The sequence below is a fragment of the Gouania willdenowi genome, chromosome 13 (assembly GCF_900634775.1).
Source record: "Gouania willdenowi chromosome 13, fGouWil2.1, whole genome shotgun sequence".
Lineage (NCBI taxonomy): Eukaryota > Metazoa > Chordata > Actinopteri > Blenniiformes > Gobiesocidae > Gouania > Gouania willdenowi.
Genome location: NC_041056.1, coordinates 39,627,527 through 39,645,684, shown reverse-complemented (window position 1 = coordinate 39,645,684; position 18,158 = coordinate 39,627,527). Strand labels below are relative to the sequence as shown.

The 18,158-nt window shown below is 38.9% G+C and overlaps 4 non-coding genes across 4 annotated transcripts; 3 read left to right on the top strand and 1 right to left on the bottom strand.

Moving 5' to 3' along the window:
- The first annotated feature begins 433 nt into the window (after positions 1 to 433).
- trnai-aau (transfer RNA isoleucine (anticodon AAU)) lies at positions 434 to 507 on the top strand. Its single transcript has one exon. It is a non-coding gene; the product is annotated as a tRNA-Ile (tRNA).
- Positions 508 to 3,165: 2,658 nt separating this feature from the next.
- Positions 3,166 to 3,239, top strand: trnai-aau (transfer RNA isoleucine (anticodon AAU)). Its single transcript has one exon. It is a non-coding gene; the product is annotated as a tRNA-Ile (tRNA).
- Positions 3,240 to 5,915: 2,676 nt separating this feature from the next.
- On the top strand, positions 5,916 to 5,989 carry trnai-aau (transfer RNA isoleucine (anticodon AAU)). Its single transcript has one exon. It is a non-coding gene; the product is annotated as a tRNA-Ile (tRNA).
- A 6,995-nt stretch (positions 5,990 to 12,984) lies between these two features.
- trnai-aau (transfer RNA isoleucine (anticodon AAU)) lies at positions 12,985 to 13,058 on the bottom strand. Its single transcript has one exon. It is a non-coding gene; the product is annotated as a tRNA-Ile (tRNA).
- Positions 13,059 to 18,158: the final 5,100 nt, after the last annotated feature.

Genomic DNA, 18,158 nt, shown 5'->3' with positions numbered 1-18,158 from the left:
TTTTTTACAAACTTATGTGTGTCCTTTGATATTATTATTGCCTTAGTTATTTTAGCATTAGTTATTTTAAGTTCAGTCCCTCCTTGGTCACATTTATATCTGTCCTATATCTATCCTTTAGCTTTACTTTTTATTATTATTAAATAAAATAAACATGAATGTGTTCATAAACAGCAGAAATCCCCTGTTTACTTCAAGCTGTTGGTTTGCTACTAGCGTGGTGTTGGTTTGGAAGAATAAAAGTAACTAAATACACTAGGGGAACTGAAGCATCAACCACGCAGGCGCAGGAGCGTCGAAGCGTGACGTCACGTCCGCAGGACTGCACTGATATTCTGCTCTATGCTCCCTTAAAATAACTTCAATAATCTCTAGAATTCATCATTTTCTGATCCCAAATTCCTCTAAAATACAATTAAAGGATGACATTAAAGGCCGGTTAGCTCAGTTGGTTAGAGCGTGGTGCTAATAACGCCAAGGTCGCGGGTTCGATCCCCGTACGGGCCACTAACTTTTAAAGCACGAGATGAGTGTTTCTAAATGGAGGTTGGTGGCACTGGTCGTTATGTCTTATTCTCACAGGAGAACTTGTCTGATGCGTTTGGTGTGAACGCGCCGAAAACAGCAGATGTACATTCACAGTATATGGTGGAAGCGTCAGAGGTCCCACTGCGCTCTCCGCTTCTCCTGTGCAGCGCAATTTGAAGCTTTTCGCGCAGCGGACACTTTTGCCATCAATCCAGTGCCTCCCAACTTGGCCGACGCTGGAGTTAGGATTCTTGAACTTTTGGGGCCTATTGCGGCGCGTCGACCAATCAGGAGCGTTCTCCAACCGTGACGTATTCAGAATAATGAGAAGAGGAAAAAACCCTAACCGGAGACAAATGGACAGGCGCTTTTCTGATGGAATAGAACACCTGTAGTTGGTGTCCTGGTAGGAGATGCGAGTGCCGTCAAACTGGGCACGAGAGAGATGGAAGTAGCGCTGAAAGCGACTTTCGTCCGAGCTCAGCTCTGGTGAATCCAGAAACGGTGGCGAGGCGCAAATAAAACCAAGCCACTCTCTGGATAATGTAGAGCCGATGAACGGGGGTAGGAGGCGGCGTGTTCAGCAAGGAACTCCAAACTTTATTCTCATTCACTCACACTTCTCTATAGCCCTCTAACATCACAGTGCACACACTGAGTCACACCAAAATACATTCAACACAATGTTCCCACCATATCACAGTCACTGGGTGAGTTATGAACGTAACTCATCGCCACAATATCATCCATTGTATGAACACTACCAGTAACAGAGAAGCCCCTCCTGTTGACGCGCGTCCCGAGCATCTTCGACGTTGGTGACAAGCGTGCGTATTCAATGAGCACAAGGCGCATGTTGTGAACGTACTGTGAGAGTGACATCACTCTGGGGAGACTCAAAGCATGCAGGGAAACGTATACAGGTACATCTCAAAAAATTACAATATCATGAAAAAGTTTACTATTTTTTGTCACTCATTTCAGAAAGTCAAAACCATATATGATATAGGCTCATGACACAAAGAGTGAAATATTTCAAGCCTTTATTTCCTGAAATTTAGATGATTATGGCTTACAGATAGTGAAAACCCAAAATTCAGTGTGTCGGAAAATTAGAATATTACATAAGATCAATAATAAAGGAGATTTTAAACAAAAATGTAAGGATTCTGAAAAGTATGTTCATTTTTATGCTGTCAATACTTGATTAAAAAAAAAAAACATACTTTTGTATGAAGGCTGTGTTCTATTGATGTGAATATCAGATGCTCTGATTGTGCACTTTGTGCTGAGTGTGCAGGTTTCCACAAGAAACACACTCCACATGTGACTGCTGTCATCCTCATCCTCACTGTGTAACATTTGAATAAATACAAACCATGCTTGTCATTCTTTTGTGTTTGGATAAGAGAGCTTTATGTAGCGGTCAGTAGGGGGCTCTCTTTTCTCAATTAACTAGGTAAGACCACTTCCTGCCTACTGGAACCTGCTGCTGGCTGGTGACAGGTGTGTTTTTAATTGCTCCCTTTGTTTTTTAGCATTTTAACCTGCTGTTTAACACATCCTTCTGGTTTTAGAGCTATTTCCCCCCATTGTTTTGAGCAATTTGAAGGTAGGACAGGTGTTTTAATATTCAGTTTATACTTTGTGTATTTGGGTTTTAACATTTATCTTTTAATTTCAGATTTTATCCTGCTACTGTTTGTTTAGAGTTTGTTTTTTAGGGTTTCTTTCTAGTTAAATCTGAGTGTATTTGATATATTTTTGTAAATTGTGGAAACCCTATTTTAGCTCTGCACCAGTAAAGTTATACAGTCTCTGGGTCTTTTAGGTCTTAGAGTTGTTTCCCTTGGGTGTGCTTGGGAGGGGGGAGTTGGCCCTTATTTCTGTTTTGCACTTAAGGCTTTTATTATTTAACGTGTGTTTGTGGGTAGAACTTTTTGGTTTGTTTGTGGTGGAGCTACTTCCTCTCAGCCGTCCTTGCTTAGTTATGTTTTAATCTTGTTTTATTTTTTCAGATTCTGTTTGGTCCTGGCTCAGGGGCTGTATGGTTTTATATGAATGTGTACTTTTAATCTTGACCATTGAGTAAAACCTAAATTTTAGTCATAGAAATAAATATTCTTTTTTTTACCTTTTATGCTTACTCCTGGTCTTAATAAACTTTTATTCCATCGTTTGAAAGCAATGTTTCTGCCTGTTTTTTTTTTACAAACTTATATGTGTCCTTGGATATTATTATTGCCTTAGTTATTTTAGCATTAGTTATTTTAAGTTCAGTCCCTCCTTGGTCACATTTATATCTGTCCTATATCTGTCCTTTAGCTTTACTTTTTATTATTAATAAATAAAATAAACATGAATGTGTTCATAAACAGCAGAAATCCCCTGTTTGCTTCAAGCTGTTGGTTTGCTACTAGCGTGGTGTTGGTTTGGAAGAATAAAAGTAACTAAATACACTAGAGGAACTGAAGCATCAACCACGCAGGCGCAGGAGGGTCGAAGCGTGACGTCACGTCCGCAGGACTGCACTGATATCCTGCTCTATGCTCCCTTAAAATAACTTCAATAATCTCTAGAATTCATCATTTTCTGATCCCAAATTCCTCCAAAATACGATTACTCGATGATATTTAAGGCCGGTTAGCTCAGTTGGTTAGAGCGTGGTGCTAATAACGCCAAGGTCGCGGGTTCGATCCCCGTACGGGCCACTAACTTTTAAAGCACGAGATGAGTGTTTCTAAATGGAGGTTGGTGGCACTGGTCGTTATGTCTTATTCTCACAGGAGAACTTGTCTGATGCGTTTGGTGTGAACGCGCTGAAAACAGCAGATGTACATTCACAGTATATGGTGGAAGCGTCAGAGGTCCCACTACGCTCTCCGCTTCTCCTGTGCAGCGCAATTTGAAGCTTTTCGCGCGGCGGACACTTTTGCCATCAATCCAGTGCCTCCCAACTTGGCCGACGCTGGAGTTAGGATTCTTGAACTTTTGGGGCCTATTGCGGCGCGTCGACCAATCAGGAGCGTTCTCCAACCGTGACGTATTCAGAATAATGAGAAGAGGAAAAAATCCTAACCGGAGACAAATGGACAGGCGCTTTTCTGATGGAATAGAACACCTGTAGTTGGTGTCCTGGTAGGAGATGCGAGTGCCGATGCGGGTCAGCAGGTCGTCAAACTGGGCACGGGAGAGACGGAAGTAGCGCTGAAAGCGACTTTCGTCCGAGCTCAGCTCTGGTGAATCCAGAAACGGTGGCGAGGCGCAAATAAAACCAAGCCACTCTCTGGATAATGTAGAGCCGATGAACGGGGGTAGGAGGCGGCGTGTTCAGCAAGGAACTCCAAACTTTATTCTCATTCACTCACACTTCTCTATAGCCCTCTAACATCACAGTGCACACACTGAGTCACACCAAAATACATTCAACACAATGTTCCCACCATATCACAGTCACTGGGTGAGTTATGAACGTAACTCATTGCCACAATATCATCCATTGTATGAACACTACCGGTAACAGAGAAGCCCCTCCTGTTGACGCGCGTCCCGAGCATCTTCGACGTTGGTGACAAGCGTGCGTATTCAATGAGCACAAGGCGCATGTTGTGAACGTACCGTGAGAGTGACATCACTCTGGGGAGACTCAAAGCATGCAGGGAAACGTATACAGGTACATCTAAAAAAATTACAATATCATGAAAAAGTTTACTATTTTTTGTCACTCATTTCAGAAAGTCAAAACCATATATGATATAGGCTCATGACACAAAGAGCGAAACATTTCAAGCCTTTATTTCCTGAAATTTTGATGATTATGGCTTACAGATAGTGAAAACCCAAAATTCAGTGTGTCGGAAAATTAGAATATTACATAAGATCAATAATAAAGGAGATTTTAAACAAAAATGTAAGGATTCTGAAAAGTATGTTCATTTTTATGCTGTCAATACTTGATTAAAAAAAAAAAACATACTTTTGTATGAAGGCTGTGTTCTATTGATGTGAATATCAGATGCTCTGATTGTGCACTTTGTGCTGAGTGTGCAGGTTTCCACAAGAAACACACTCCACATGTGACTGCTGTCATCCTCATCCTCACTGTGTAACATTTGAATAAATACAAACCATGCTTGTCATTCTTTTGTGTTTGGATAAGAGAGCTTTATGTAGCGGTCAGTAGGGGGCTCTCTTTTCTCAATTAACTAGGTAAGACCACTTCCTGCCTACTGGAACCTGCTGCTGGCTGGTGACAGGTGTGTTTTTAATTGCTCCCTTTGTTTTTTAGCATTTTAACCTGCTTTTTAACACATCCTTCTGGTTTTAGAGCTATTTCCCCCCATTGTTTTGAGCAATTTGAAGGTAGGACAGGTGTTTTAATATTCAGTTTATACTTTGTGTATTTGGGTTTTAACATTTATCTTTTAATTTCATATTTTATCCTGCTACTGTTTTGTTTAGAGTTTGTTTTTTAGGGTTTCTTTCTAGTTAAATCTGAGTGTATTTGATATATTTTTGTAAATTGTGGAAACCCTATTTTAGCTCTGCACCAGTAAAGTTATACAGTCTCTGGGTCTTTTAGGTCTTAGAGTTGTTTCCCTTGGGTGTGCTTGGGAGGGGGGAGTTGGCCCTTATTTCTGTTTTGCACTTAAGGCTTTTATTATTTAACGTGTGTTTGTGGGTAGAACTTTTTGGTTTGTTTGTGGTGGGGCTACTTCCTCTCAGCCGTCCTTGCTTAGTTATGTTTTAATCTTGTTTTATTTTTTCAGATTCTGTTTGGTCCTGGCTCAGGGGCTGTATGGTTTTATATGAATGTGTACTTTTAATCTTGACCATTGAGTAAAACCTAAATTTTAGTCATAGAAATAAATATTCTTTTTTTACCTTTTATGTTTACTCCTGGTCTTAATAAACTTTTATTCCATCGTTTGAAAGCAATGTTTCTGCCTATTTTTTTTTTACAAACTTATATGTGTCCTTGGATATTATTATTGCCTTAGTTATTTTAGCATTAGTTATTTTAAGTTCAGTCCCTCCTTGGTCACATTTATATCTGTCCTATATCTATCCTTTAGCTTTACTTTTTATTATTAATAAATAAAATAAACATGAATGTGTTCATAAACAGCAGAAATCCCCTGTTTACTTCAAGCTGTTGGTTTGCTACTAGCGTGGTGTTGGTTTGGAAGAATAAAAGTAACTAAATACACTAGGGGAACTGAAGCATCAACCACGCAGGCGCAGGAGCGTCGAAGCGTGACGTCACGTCCGCAGGACCGCACTGATATCCTGCTCTATGCTCCCTTAAAATAACTTTAATAATCTGTAGAATTCATCTTTTTCTGATCCCAAATTCCTCCAAAATACGATTACTCGATGATATTTAAGGCCGGTTAGCTCAGTTGGTTAGAGCGTGGTGCTAATAACGCCAAGGTCGCGGGTTCGATCCCCGTACGGGCCAAACTGAATTTTGATCCACTAGATGCCGGTGTCATGTACCGAGTTCACGTCGTACTGAAATTGTATATGCTTATATATGTGCATGCGCACTACCGGAAAATGAATTTTTTGCTAATTGTAATTCATTTTTGTTTATTTTTATGTTTTCAAAGTGAATGAACACGTGTTTATTTGTTTATTGGATTATAGATCCCAATATAGATCAAAATCAGAAGTATTTTATTTATTGCAGGAGGAAATTACTTGTGAAATATTACTCACAAAAGTATTACAAATAAAAAGAATAAACTCTAAACTAAAAAAATGTACAACATATATTAAAATAAGATAAACGATAATAACAATACAAATATACAAATAAAATACAGATACAGTATACAACAATCAAAGGTGTGAGGTTGCAGTGATGCATTATACAGTTTCATCGCTACAGGCAGGAATGATTTCCTGTGGCGTTCTGTTGAGCACTGTAGTTGGATCAACCTTGTGCTGAAGGTGATCCTGTGGTTGACCAGCACATCACAGAGTGGGTGGGACTCATTGACCAAGATGGCCTTCACCTTGAACAGGCTCCTCCTCTCTGTCACCACTGTCAGAGAGTCCAGTTTCTTCCCCACAACGTCACAGGCCTTGCGGATGAGTCTGTTGGCGTCTCCGACCCTCCGTCTGCTCTCCCAGTAAACAACAGCATAGAGGATCGCACTCGCCACCACAGACTAGAACATCCTCAGCAATTTTCTGCCCATGTTGAAGGACCTCAGCCGTCTCAGAAAATAGAGGTGGCTTTGGCCCTTCCTGTAGAGGGAGTCAGTGTTCTTCACCCAGTCCAATTTATTGTCATACACCACTTCCGGGTATTTGTACTCCTCCATAATGTCCACACTGACCCCCTGGATGGAGACAGGGCTGACAGGTCTCTTGGTTCTCCTCAGGTCACAGGTCTTTGTCACATTGGCCATGGTTTCATGATGTTTTTTAATTCGGACTTATTTATTCCGAATTAAATCATTCTGAGTTAAAGTGCTCTGCTTCGTGTTTACATGGAAAACAGGTTTATTCCGCTTTAGGTCTGGGGGTTGGGAAGGCTCTGATTGGACAGGGGGAGAACGTGATGTATCACGTCTATCAGGAAAAAGACACAACAAACCATTTATTGAGAACTGTTTTCACCTTTATTTTGAATGTAGTTTTGAGGCAGCAGCTCGACAATAACACACGATTTCAGTTTGGACCATGGAGCGGAAGGAGATACGACCTAATCACCGGTAAAAAAAAAAAGCCCAGTAAAAGTCTGGAAAACAATCACCAGGAATACATATTAGTTCCCTGGTAAAGATAGATATGTCGTCACCCGCCGGTCAACGCCACAAAATGATCCGAATGAACTTAAAGTGGAATTAGGCAAGTGAAGAGTTTACAAGAAAGAGGAATTTTCTAATTCAGAATTAAAAATGGAATAAACCAGCCACCTAATTCGGAAATAACTTTAATTAGGAATTAACTTTAATTTAGAATTAAATTAGCATTAGGTATTATGTGTTTACAAGGTCAGGTTAAAGAGGAATTAACTTTTATTCCGCTTTAAAGAGGAATTAAAGCTCCCATGTAAATGTGGCCATTGAGCTGTAAATGCTTCAGCTCACTCCATGTGACAAAGCTGTCCACAGCAGCCCTGTACTCCACTTCATCCCCCTCCCTGATACATCCAACCCTGCAGAGTCATCTGAGAACTTCTGGAGATCACAGGTCTCAGTGTAGTAGTTGAAGTACGTGGTGTAGGTGGTGAAGAGAAAGGGGGAGAGGACAGTCCCTTGAGGGGCCCCAGTGTTGCTGACCACTTTGTCAGACACACAGTGTCTCAGGCGTACATACTATGGTCTGCCAGTTAAGCAGAGCTGCCAAACCTCACACTTTGAGTGTGACAGTCACGCAATTTGACGCATTCTCACACCACACGCCACACTTGACATTTCTCACACTTATATTTCCCCATTCAATACTCTAGTTTTTTTAATGATAATGAACTTTGGTCCTCACGGCTTGCCGTAGCTCAAGTAACTCTGATTGACTGACCGAGATAACCAATCCATGTCTCCTTGTGCCTAAATCTAAAAAACCACGGCAGGCATCACACAATAATGAACCAATCAGAAGCAACGTAAGGCGGGTCTTGATGAGCAGTCTCTGACACCTCTCACAACACTCACCGACTCTTCGACATGCTTTCAAAAAGTGTTTCAAGTAGACAGACGCAGTCGGAGATGGTATTTAACTACCCAATTTTGTTCGCTTTATATTGCTGTGTGTGTGTTTGTTATAGTGTTAGTTTACTCATCTAAAAAAATAACATTTTGTGTGTGTGTCTCTTTCTCTCTCACTCACTCACGTGTGTATAAGGGCGTGCGATCTGATGATATTAGATCGTTAAAGATTAAAACATGAGATCGTAGAACCGTCTGTAGTTCACATTTTAACATACACAGAACATCCAAAAGTTTTTTTTTCTCTGCCAAATCACACAATTTGCTAGTCAGCATGTTAGCGTTACATTCAATGATTAATTATTAAGCGCTTAAACAAGGCAGAAATGACTTTGACCCATTATTGTTTTTCTTGTAAATCTATTGATAAAAAAAGTAATGGTTTATATCACCTATTGCCATTTTGAGGAAAAATATTAATATATGAATATTGGTCCATATTACCCAGGCCTAATGTAACCAAAGCAGTAATGTTTTATCTTGTAATAGATATGATTGTCTAAACTGTGTGAAATGAGGCGTTCAAACACTGTTTAAAGTAGAATTTTATTAATATGAGTGTGTTACCTCAATAACAAATACAAATCACTAGACTGATATACTGCCTTGTTATGTAGCAAGTGATGCTAATGCTAATGCTACACTACTTTAGTTTAACAAAGTAAAACGACTGTGTGACTAAAATAACATGTCAGCCTTTTTGTTGGATGTTAATTGTACTTGAAACCAGTTTGATAAAGTGCTTACTTACGATTTAAAAAAATATTTGAAAATGACCTTGTTTTTTTTTTTTTAAATAAAAATAAATTAAAAAAAAGAAAAAAAAAGAAAATGACCTTGTCTTAAATGATCTTTTATTCATTTTTTCCCATTCAGGGAAATGATTTTAAGTAGGTGAATTGGTTATTGGTAAATAACTTTAAAATAGTCTGAAAGATTTGAATGAAAAAAAATCGTATTGTGATTTTACAAAGAAAAAATTGTGATGTGATCTTTTTTTTCCCCCCCATATTGCCCACCCGTGTGTGTGTGTGTGTGTGTGTGTGTGTGTGTGTGTGTGTGTGTGTGTGTGTGTGTGTGTGTGTGTGTGTGTGTGTGTGTGTGTGTGTGTGTGTGTGTGTGTGTGTGTGTGTGTGTGTGTGCTAGTCATTAACTTAAATTAATTAAAACTCAAGACATTCATTCAATTAAAAATCACTTAATGTTTTTTACATGATTATCTTTTTAATGACTTCCTTTCTGTTGCAGACAAGGAGAGCTGAGGTAAAGGTAGCACTGCCTTGGGCCACAGTGTTTTAAGTGGGAGCCTCCTGCCTCTGTCATCATCAACATCTGTGACAAACACCTACAACATGAGACATGTCCCCAGATAAATGATGGACAGTTGGTTGAAATGAAATACTGACAAATAAATGTATTGTGTTGCTCCCTCCGAGTTCAATCAAGGCTCAACTTAGTTCGTTTGTATTAAACAGCCATTTATTAACACGTCTTTACATGTCGCATTCCATGCCGTCAGAACTATGAAAATAAAATACAAACTTTAATTAACTAATGAAAAAAACACACACATATTACACATTTCACAAATAAAATACCTCATTGGCCGCATCAACTCCAAGGGAATAACTGAATTCTTCTTAAATGACAACCTTTAATGTCGTTTTATCCACATCTCTCAGACACCTTGTGCTGCTCTGGAGTGCCACAGCTACATATTTCCCCCAGCAACACAACAAAGCGGAACAAAAAATAAGCTCTCCCCCTGAATCTCTCTGTAACATGAATGTGTAAATATGAAATGTACCACTAAACTGAATATGAAAACTACTAACCGCCCTTTATGATAAAAACTCTGACGGCAGCTACATATTGTGTAAAAATTCTTGTTTGTTTTCATTTCTAATTTAGCATTAGGAGGCCATAGTGCAGGGAGAGCTGCTGGAATGGAGGTGAGAACATCTGTCTGAAGGTAGAAATCAACGTTAAAACAGGACAAAGCCATGTTAATAAAGGACACTTTTTTTTTGCAGGAATACACCAGAGGGGTATTCCATAAAGCGGGTTATGTTCAAACTCTGAGTATGTTCAGGCTCAAATGAGGGAAACTCTGAGTATCTCATTCCTAAACATGAGGTATGTTCTCTCTGAGTATGTTACCATGGCAACATTGTCCGTGAACTAAACCTGGTCGCTGGCAGGTTTTATCAAAGAAACCCTGGGTTTCTACCTGGCTCCGCCCACCTGAACACCGTTTCTGAACATTTTAATAAACTTTACTACTTTTCTCTGAAACACATTAGTAACGTCACACACCACAGACGTGTTCACATCATTACTAATGTGTTGCTTTACATTTTGTTTTTTTTTTTTTTTGTGCAAACGGTAGTTTTCTTTCTAACATTGTGGATATAGATCATTATGTTAAAGTCACTGAGAGGTTGATCTACATTAAAACATCTACTGACGTCTTTAGTAAAGTTCACTGAATACAAACCTGTGGATAATATAAAGGAGGAGATGATAATTTAATTAAATCCACTTTTAAGGCTCGAGTGTTGTTTTATATTCTTATACAGTTAAATCTGTAGATCATGCGTCTTTGAAGTTATGATGGCTCAATGAACTGTGACGCTGCGCTTGAAAGTTACGAGTTTCGTGTTAGCGTCCCCCTTCAGTGTTTATTTTATGACATTCTTTAGGACGTTGAGAGGACTCTGGCGACAATATTACATAAAAAATCAATATAATTGATTCTATATCAAGCGGCATTTACTGTCTTTATATCCAGTGTAACAGGAGGGCTCTCTATGCAGACATCCTATGCTGCTGACACGTCTACTCAGACACATTTTATTCATATTATTCACCGCTCGTCATGTCACTGAAGCAATAAAGTGATGAAGTGACCAAAAAGTGTGACTAATTACGGGTGATTTAAGCCACTATAGTCACTGAAGACTGAACACACCTTTAGAACAGGCTCATATTCCTCAAACACCAGCTTATTTCACCCATTAGGGTGAATAAATCACTATTTTCCGTTTGGTTGCCATGGCAGCTCGATTAAATCTCTAATCCATTGATGATGGCTTTTTGTCGCGCGCGTGCACGTAAGTAACCCAAGGTTTACATACTCAGGGTAGATTAACCCACTTCATACCAGCTGTAATGGAATCCGATACCCAGAGTTTCCCATCGCAGGGTATGTTGACCCAGAGTTTATGGATAGACTCAGAGTTTGTTAACCTGCCTTTATGGAACACACCTCAGGTCACCAAAGTCTCACTCTTGTCATTGTCTGAAACTTGGCAGCCCTGAGTTAAGTAATCCACAATCCAGGACACAAGGGAGGAGTCAACCTGCATCTCTGTCAGCTTCTCACCCCGTAGAGCCGAACGGATGTTGTTAAAAGCACTGGAAAAGTAAAAAACATAACTCTCACAGTGCTCGCCGGCTTGTCCAGGTGAGAGTAGACATAGTTGAGCAGGCTTATACAGGTACAGCTAAAAAAGTTAGAATATCATGAAAAAGTTAAATATTTTTTGTCACTCATTTCAGAAAGTTAAAGCCATATATGACATAGGCCAGGGGTCTGCAACCTTTACTGTACAAGGACACATTTGACCTCATCTCACCTGAAGCCGAAAAAAATACCTTCTCAATGAAGACAATACAGTGTATTAAATTCTATACAGTTAAAATTATACAGAATAATGTTGGATTTAAAATGATTTGATATATATTGATCATGTAAATGGCAAATTCAAAACAGTTTAAAATAAAAAAAACAATAATAAATTGACATCAAGAAATAAAACATTATCTTGCATCTTCAAATTCTTACACATTTCAGTTTACATGAACACAATGTTATATAAAGAAAGTTTTTCTTAGTTAAAAAGTAATTTTAGAACACATGATCATGTGGTCAACACTTGTAATTTCTTGCCACACAAATGAATCTGTTCCCACACAATTCAAATCTGTATTTTCTTCCAGAATAGGGTTTTTTTTGTTGGTTTAGTTATCTTACCAGTAGGAAAATGCTGAGTCATTGCACAACCTGATTTATTTTAGGTTAAATTGTTATATCTTAATTTTATTTATCATTAATCAATAATAACCTCTGTAAAAAAAAGTAACTTTATTTCAATAGTTTTTTTTTAAAACTATAGGGAGCCATTGCATATGAGTCAAAGAGCCACATGAGGCTCCAGAGCCGTAGGTTACAGACCCCTGATATAGGCTCATGAGTGAAATATTTCAACCCTTAATTTTTTGAAATTTTGATGTTTATGGCTTACAGAAAACTTAATATTCAGTGTCAGAAAATTAGAACATTACATAAGAAAAATAAAAAAGAATATTTAAAAAAAAAATGTAAGGCTTCTGAAAAGTATGTTAATTTCTATGCACTCAATACTCCTTTTTTTAAATAAATTTTATGTAGTGTTATAGTTTTCAGAGACACTATATTTGGGGTTTTCATTTTCTTTAAGCCATAATCATCTAAATTTCAAAAAATAAAGTATTGAAATATTTTTCTGTGTCATGAGCCTAAATCATATATGGAAATGAGTGACAAAAAATAGTAACGTTATTCATTATATGATAATTTTTTTTAGAGTCTCCTCAGAGTGATGTCACTCTCAGACTAGTTCTGCTGTGAGAATAAGACATAACGACTACCAACCTCCATTTAGAAACACTCATCTAGTGCTTTAAAAGGAAGTAGCCCGTACGGGGATCGAACCCGCGACCTTGGCGTTATTAGCACCACGCTCTAACCAACTGAGCTAACCGGCCTTAAAGATCATCGAGTAATCGTATTTTGGAGGAATTTGGGATCAGAAAATGATGAATTCTAAAGATTATTGAAGTTATTTTAAGGGAGCATAGAGCAGGATATCAGTGCAGTCCTGCGGACGTGACGTGACGTCACGCTTCGACGCTCCTGCGCCTGCGTGGTTGATGCTTCAGTTCCCCTAGTGTATTTAGTTACTTTTATTCTTCCAAACCAACACCACGCTAGTAGCAAACCAACAGCTTGAAGTAAACAGGGGATTTCTGCTGTTTATGAACACATTCATGTTTATTTTATTTATTAATAATAAAAAGTAAAGCTAAAGGATAGATATAGGACAGATATAAATGTGACCAAGGAGGGACTGAACTTAAAATAACTAATGCTAAAATAACTAAGGCAATAATAATATCCAAGGACACATATAAGTTTGTAAAAAAAAAAAATAGGCGGAGACAGTGCTTTCAAATGATGGAATAAAAGTTTATTAAGACCAGGAGTAAGCATAAAAGGTTAAAAAAGAATATTTATTTCTATGACTAAAATTTAGGTTTTACTCAATGGTCAATATTAAAAGTACACATTCATATAAAACCTTACAGCCCCTGAGCCAGGACCAAACAGAATCTGAAAAAATAAAACAAGATTAAAACATAACTAAGCAAGGACGGCTGGAGAGGAAGTAGCCCCACCCCAAACAAACCAAAAAGTTCTACCCACAAACACACGTTAAATAATAAAAGCCTTAAGTGCAAAACAGAAATAAGGGCCAACTCCCCCCTCCCAAGCACACCCAAGGGAAACAACTCTAAGACCTAAAAGACCCAGAGACTGTATAACTTTACTGGTGCAGAGCTAAAATAGGGTTTCCACAATTTACAAAAAGATATCAAATACACTCAGATTTAACTAGAAAGAAACCCTAAAAAACAAACTCTAAACAAAACAGTAGCAGGATAAAATCTGAAATTAAAAGTAAGTAAATAAGTAAGTAAGTAAGTAAGTATTTATTTATAAAGCGCTTTTCGCAGATAAAATCATAAAGTGCTGTACACAGAAACAATAAACATACATTTACATCACATGTGTAGCATCATAAAAGGGCAGTAAAAATTAAAATAAAATCTTGTTAACTAAAAGCTTTTTTGAAAAGCGAAGTCTTCAAATGTTTTTTAAAAGTGTCCACGCAGTTCATCTCCCGGAGAGACTGGGGCAGACCATTCCAGAGTCTGGGGGCTGCAGCCTGGAACGCCAGGTCTCCTCTGGTTTTAAATTTAGTTTTTGGGAACCTTAGTTGACCCTGACCTGAGGATCGAAGGCTGCGTCCTGAAGTGTAGGGACACAACATGTCTGAAATGTATGGAGGAGCCTGGCCATGCAAAGCCCGGAATGTTAGAACCAGTATTTTATATTCAATCCGGAAATTGACAGGGAGCCAGTGCAGGGAGGAAAGTATCGGGGTAATGTGTGATGTTCTGGGCGTACCGGTCAAAAGTCTGGCAGCAGCATTTTGAACCATTTGGAGTTTACACAGGGTCGACTTATTAAAACAGGTAAAAACTGAGTTACAGTAGTCAATGCGGGACGAAATAAAAGCATGGATGACCAGTTCCAGATCAGGTTTGGACAGTAGATGCCTCACTTTTGAGATATTTCTCAGATGGTAAAAACAGTTTTTAGTCAGTTGACGACAGTGGCCCTCCAAAGACATCGATTGGTTAAACACAACCCCAAGATTTCTGATGCTGGATTTCACTGATGAACCCAAATCACCGAGAGAGTTCTTAATAAGTGGGATCTTTTTATCAGGGGCGATGATCAGAGTTTCTGTTTTGTTGGGGTTTATCTGGAGGTAGTTTGATGAAAACCAGTTTTTGATGCATGAGATACAGTCCAAGAACTCAGGTAAAAAGTGAAACTCTGAGTCATTAAAAGAGCAGTATAACTGGATATCATCAGCATAAAAATGATAAGAAACATTTTTAAAACCACGGATCAACCGACCAAGAGGCATCAGGTACAATAAAAACAAAACAGGCCCCAGAACAGAGCCCTGGGGTACTCCACATGACAGGGTGGACACATTGGACATTACATCATTAAAAGCCACATTAAAAGTTCTACCATTTATATACGAGGCAAACCACTGTAGTACAGCACCGGAAAACCCCATTTCTGATTTGAGACGATGGATCAGTGTGTTGTGATCTACGGTGTCGAAAGCAGATGTTAAATCCAATAAAGTTAAAACTGTATAGCGACCAGAATCAGCAGCCATCATCACGTCACTGGAGACCTTCACAAGGGCAGTTTCAGTGGAGTGGATCGACCTAAAACCAGATTGATATTTATCATAAAGATCATTATCTTCCATGATTGATGTTAGCTGCTTGGCTACCACTTTTTCCATCATTTTTGACATGAAGGGAAGCTTAGATATGGGCCGGTAGTTTATAGGCTGACCTGGATCAAGATTAGGCTTTTTGAGAATGGGATTTACTAGGGCGTGTTTAAAGTAGCTGGGGACTGTGCCGGATTTAAGTGAAAGGTTGATCAGTTTCACCAACCATGGACCGACTTCATCAAAAACATTTAAAAGCAGTGAGGTTGGAATAATATCCACAAAAGATAAATGTTAAAACCCAAATACGCAAAGGATAAACTGAATATTAAAACACCTGTCCTACCTTCAAATTGCTCAAAACAATGGGGGGAAATAGCTCTAAAACCAGAAGGATGTGTTAAACAGCAGGTTAAAATGCTAAAAAACAAAGGGAGCAATTAAAAACACACCTGTCACCAGCCAGCAGCAGGTTCCAGTAGGCAGGAAGTGGCCTTACCTAGTTAATTGAGAAAAGAGAGCCCCCTACTGACCGCTACATAAAGCTCTCTTATCCAAACACAAAAGAATGACAAGCATGGTTTGTATTTATTCAAATGTTACACAGTGAGGATGAGGATGACAGCAGTCACATGTGGAGTGTGTTTCTTGTGGAAACCTGCACACTCAGCACAAAGTGTACAATCAGAGCATCTGATATTCACATCAATAGAACACAGCCTTCATACAAAAGTATGTTGTTTTTTTAAATCAAGTATTGACAGCATAAAAATGAACATACTTTTCAGAATCCTTACATTTTTGTTTAAAATCTCCTTTATTATTGATCTTATGTAATATTCTAATTTTCAGACACACTGAATTTTGGGTTTTCAATATCTGTAAGCCATAATCATCTAAATTTCAGGAAATAAAGGCTTGAAATATTTCACTCTTTGTGTCATGAGCCTATATCATATATGGTTTTGACTTTCTGAAATGAGTGACAAAAAATAGTAAACTTTTTCATGATATTGTAATTTTTTTTAGATGTACCTGTATACGTTTCCCTGCATGCTTTGAGTCTCCCCAGAGTGATGTCACTCTCACGGTACGTTCACAACATGCGCCTTGTGCTCATTGAATACGCACGCTTGTCACCAACGTCGAAGATGCTCGGGACGCGCGTCAACAGGAGGGGCTTCTCTGTTACCGGTAGTGTTCATACAATGGATGATATTGTGGCGATGAGTTACGTTCATAACTCACCCAGTGACTGTGATATGGTGGGAACATTGTGTTGAATGTATTTTGGTGTGACTCAGTGTGTGCACTGTGATGTTAGAGGGCTATAGAGAAGTGTGAGTGAATGAGAATAAAGTTTGGAGTTCCTTGCTGAACACGCCGCCTCCTACCCCCGTTCATCGGCTCTACATTATCCAGAGAGTGGCTTGGCTTTATCTGTGCCTCGCCACCGTTTCTGGATTCACCAGAGCTGAGCTTTGACGAAAGTCGCTTTCAGCGCTACTTCCGTCTCTCCCGTGCCCAGTTTGACGGCACTCGCATCTCCTACCAGGACACCAACTACAGGTGTTCTATTCCATCAGAAAAGCGCCTGTCCATTTGTCTCCGGTTAGGATTTTTTCCTCTTCTCATTATTCTGAATACGTCACGGTTGGAGAATGCTCCTGATTGGTCGACGCGCCGCAATATGCCCCAAATGTTCAACAATCCTAACTCCAGCGTCGGCCATGTTGGGAGGCACTGGATTGATGGCAAAAGTGTCCGCCGTGCGAAAAGCTTCAAATCGCGCCGCACAGGAGAAGCGGAGAGCGCAGTGGGACCTCTGACGCTTCCACCATATACTGTGAATGTACATCTGCTGTTTTCGGCGCGTTCACACCAAACGCATCAGACAAGTTCTCCTGTGAGAATAAGACATAACGACCAGTGCCACCAACCTCCATTTAGAAACACTCATCTAGTGCTTTAAAAGGAGTTGGCCCGTACGGGTATCGAACCCCCGACCTTGGCATTATTAGCACCACGCTCTAACCAACTGAGCTAACCGGCCTTAAAAGTCATTGACCAATCGTATTTTGGAGGAATTTGGGATCAGAAAATGATGAATTCTAGATATTATTGAAGTTATTTTAAGGGAGCATAGAGCAGGATATCAGTGCAGTCCTGCGGACGTGACGTCACGCTTCGACGCTCCTGCGCCTGCGTGGTTGATGCTTCAGTTCCCCTAGTGTATTTAGTTACTTTTATTCTTCCAAACCAACACCACGCTAGTAGCAAACCAACAGCTTGAAGTAAACAGGGGATTTCTGCTGTTTATGAACACATTCATGTTTATTTTATTTATTAATAATAAAAAGTAAAGCTAAAGGATAGATATAGGACAGATATAAATGTGACCAAGGAGGGACTGAACTTAAAATAACTAATGCTAAAATAACTAAGGCAATAATAATATCCAAGGACACATATAAGTTTGTAAAAAAAAAAATAGGCAGAAACATTGCTTTCAAATGATGGAATAAAAGTTTATTAAGACCAGGAGTAAACATAAAAGGTAAAAAAAAAGAATAATTATTTCTATGACTAAAATTTAGGTTTTACTCAATGGTCAAGATTAAAAGTACACATTCATATAAAACCATACAGCCCCTGAGCCAGGACCAAACAGAATCTGAAAAAATAAAACAAGATTAAAACATAACTAAGCAAGGACGGCTGAGAGGAAGTAGCCCCACCACAAACAAACCAAAAAGTTCTA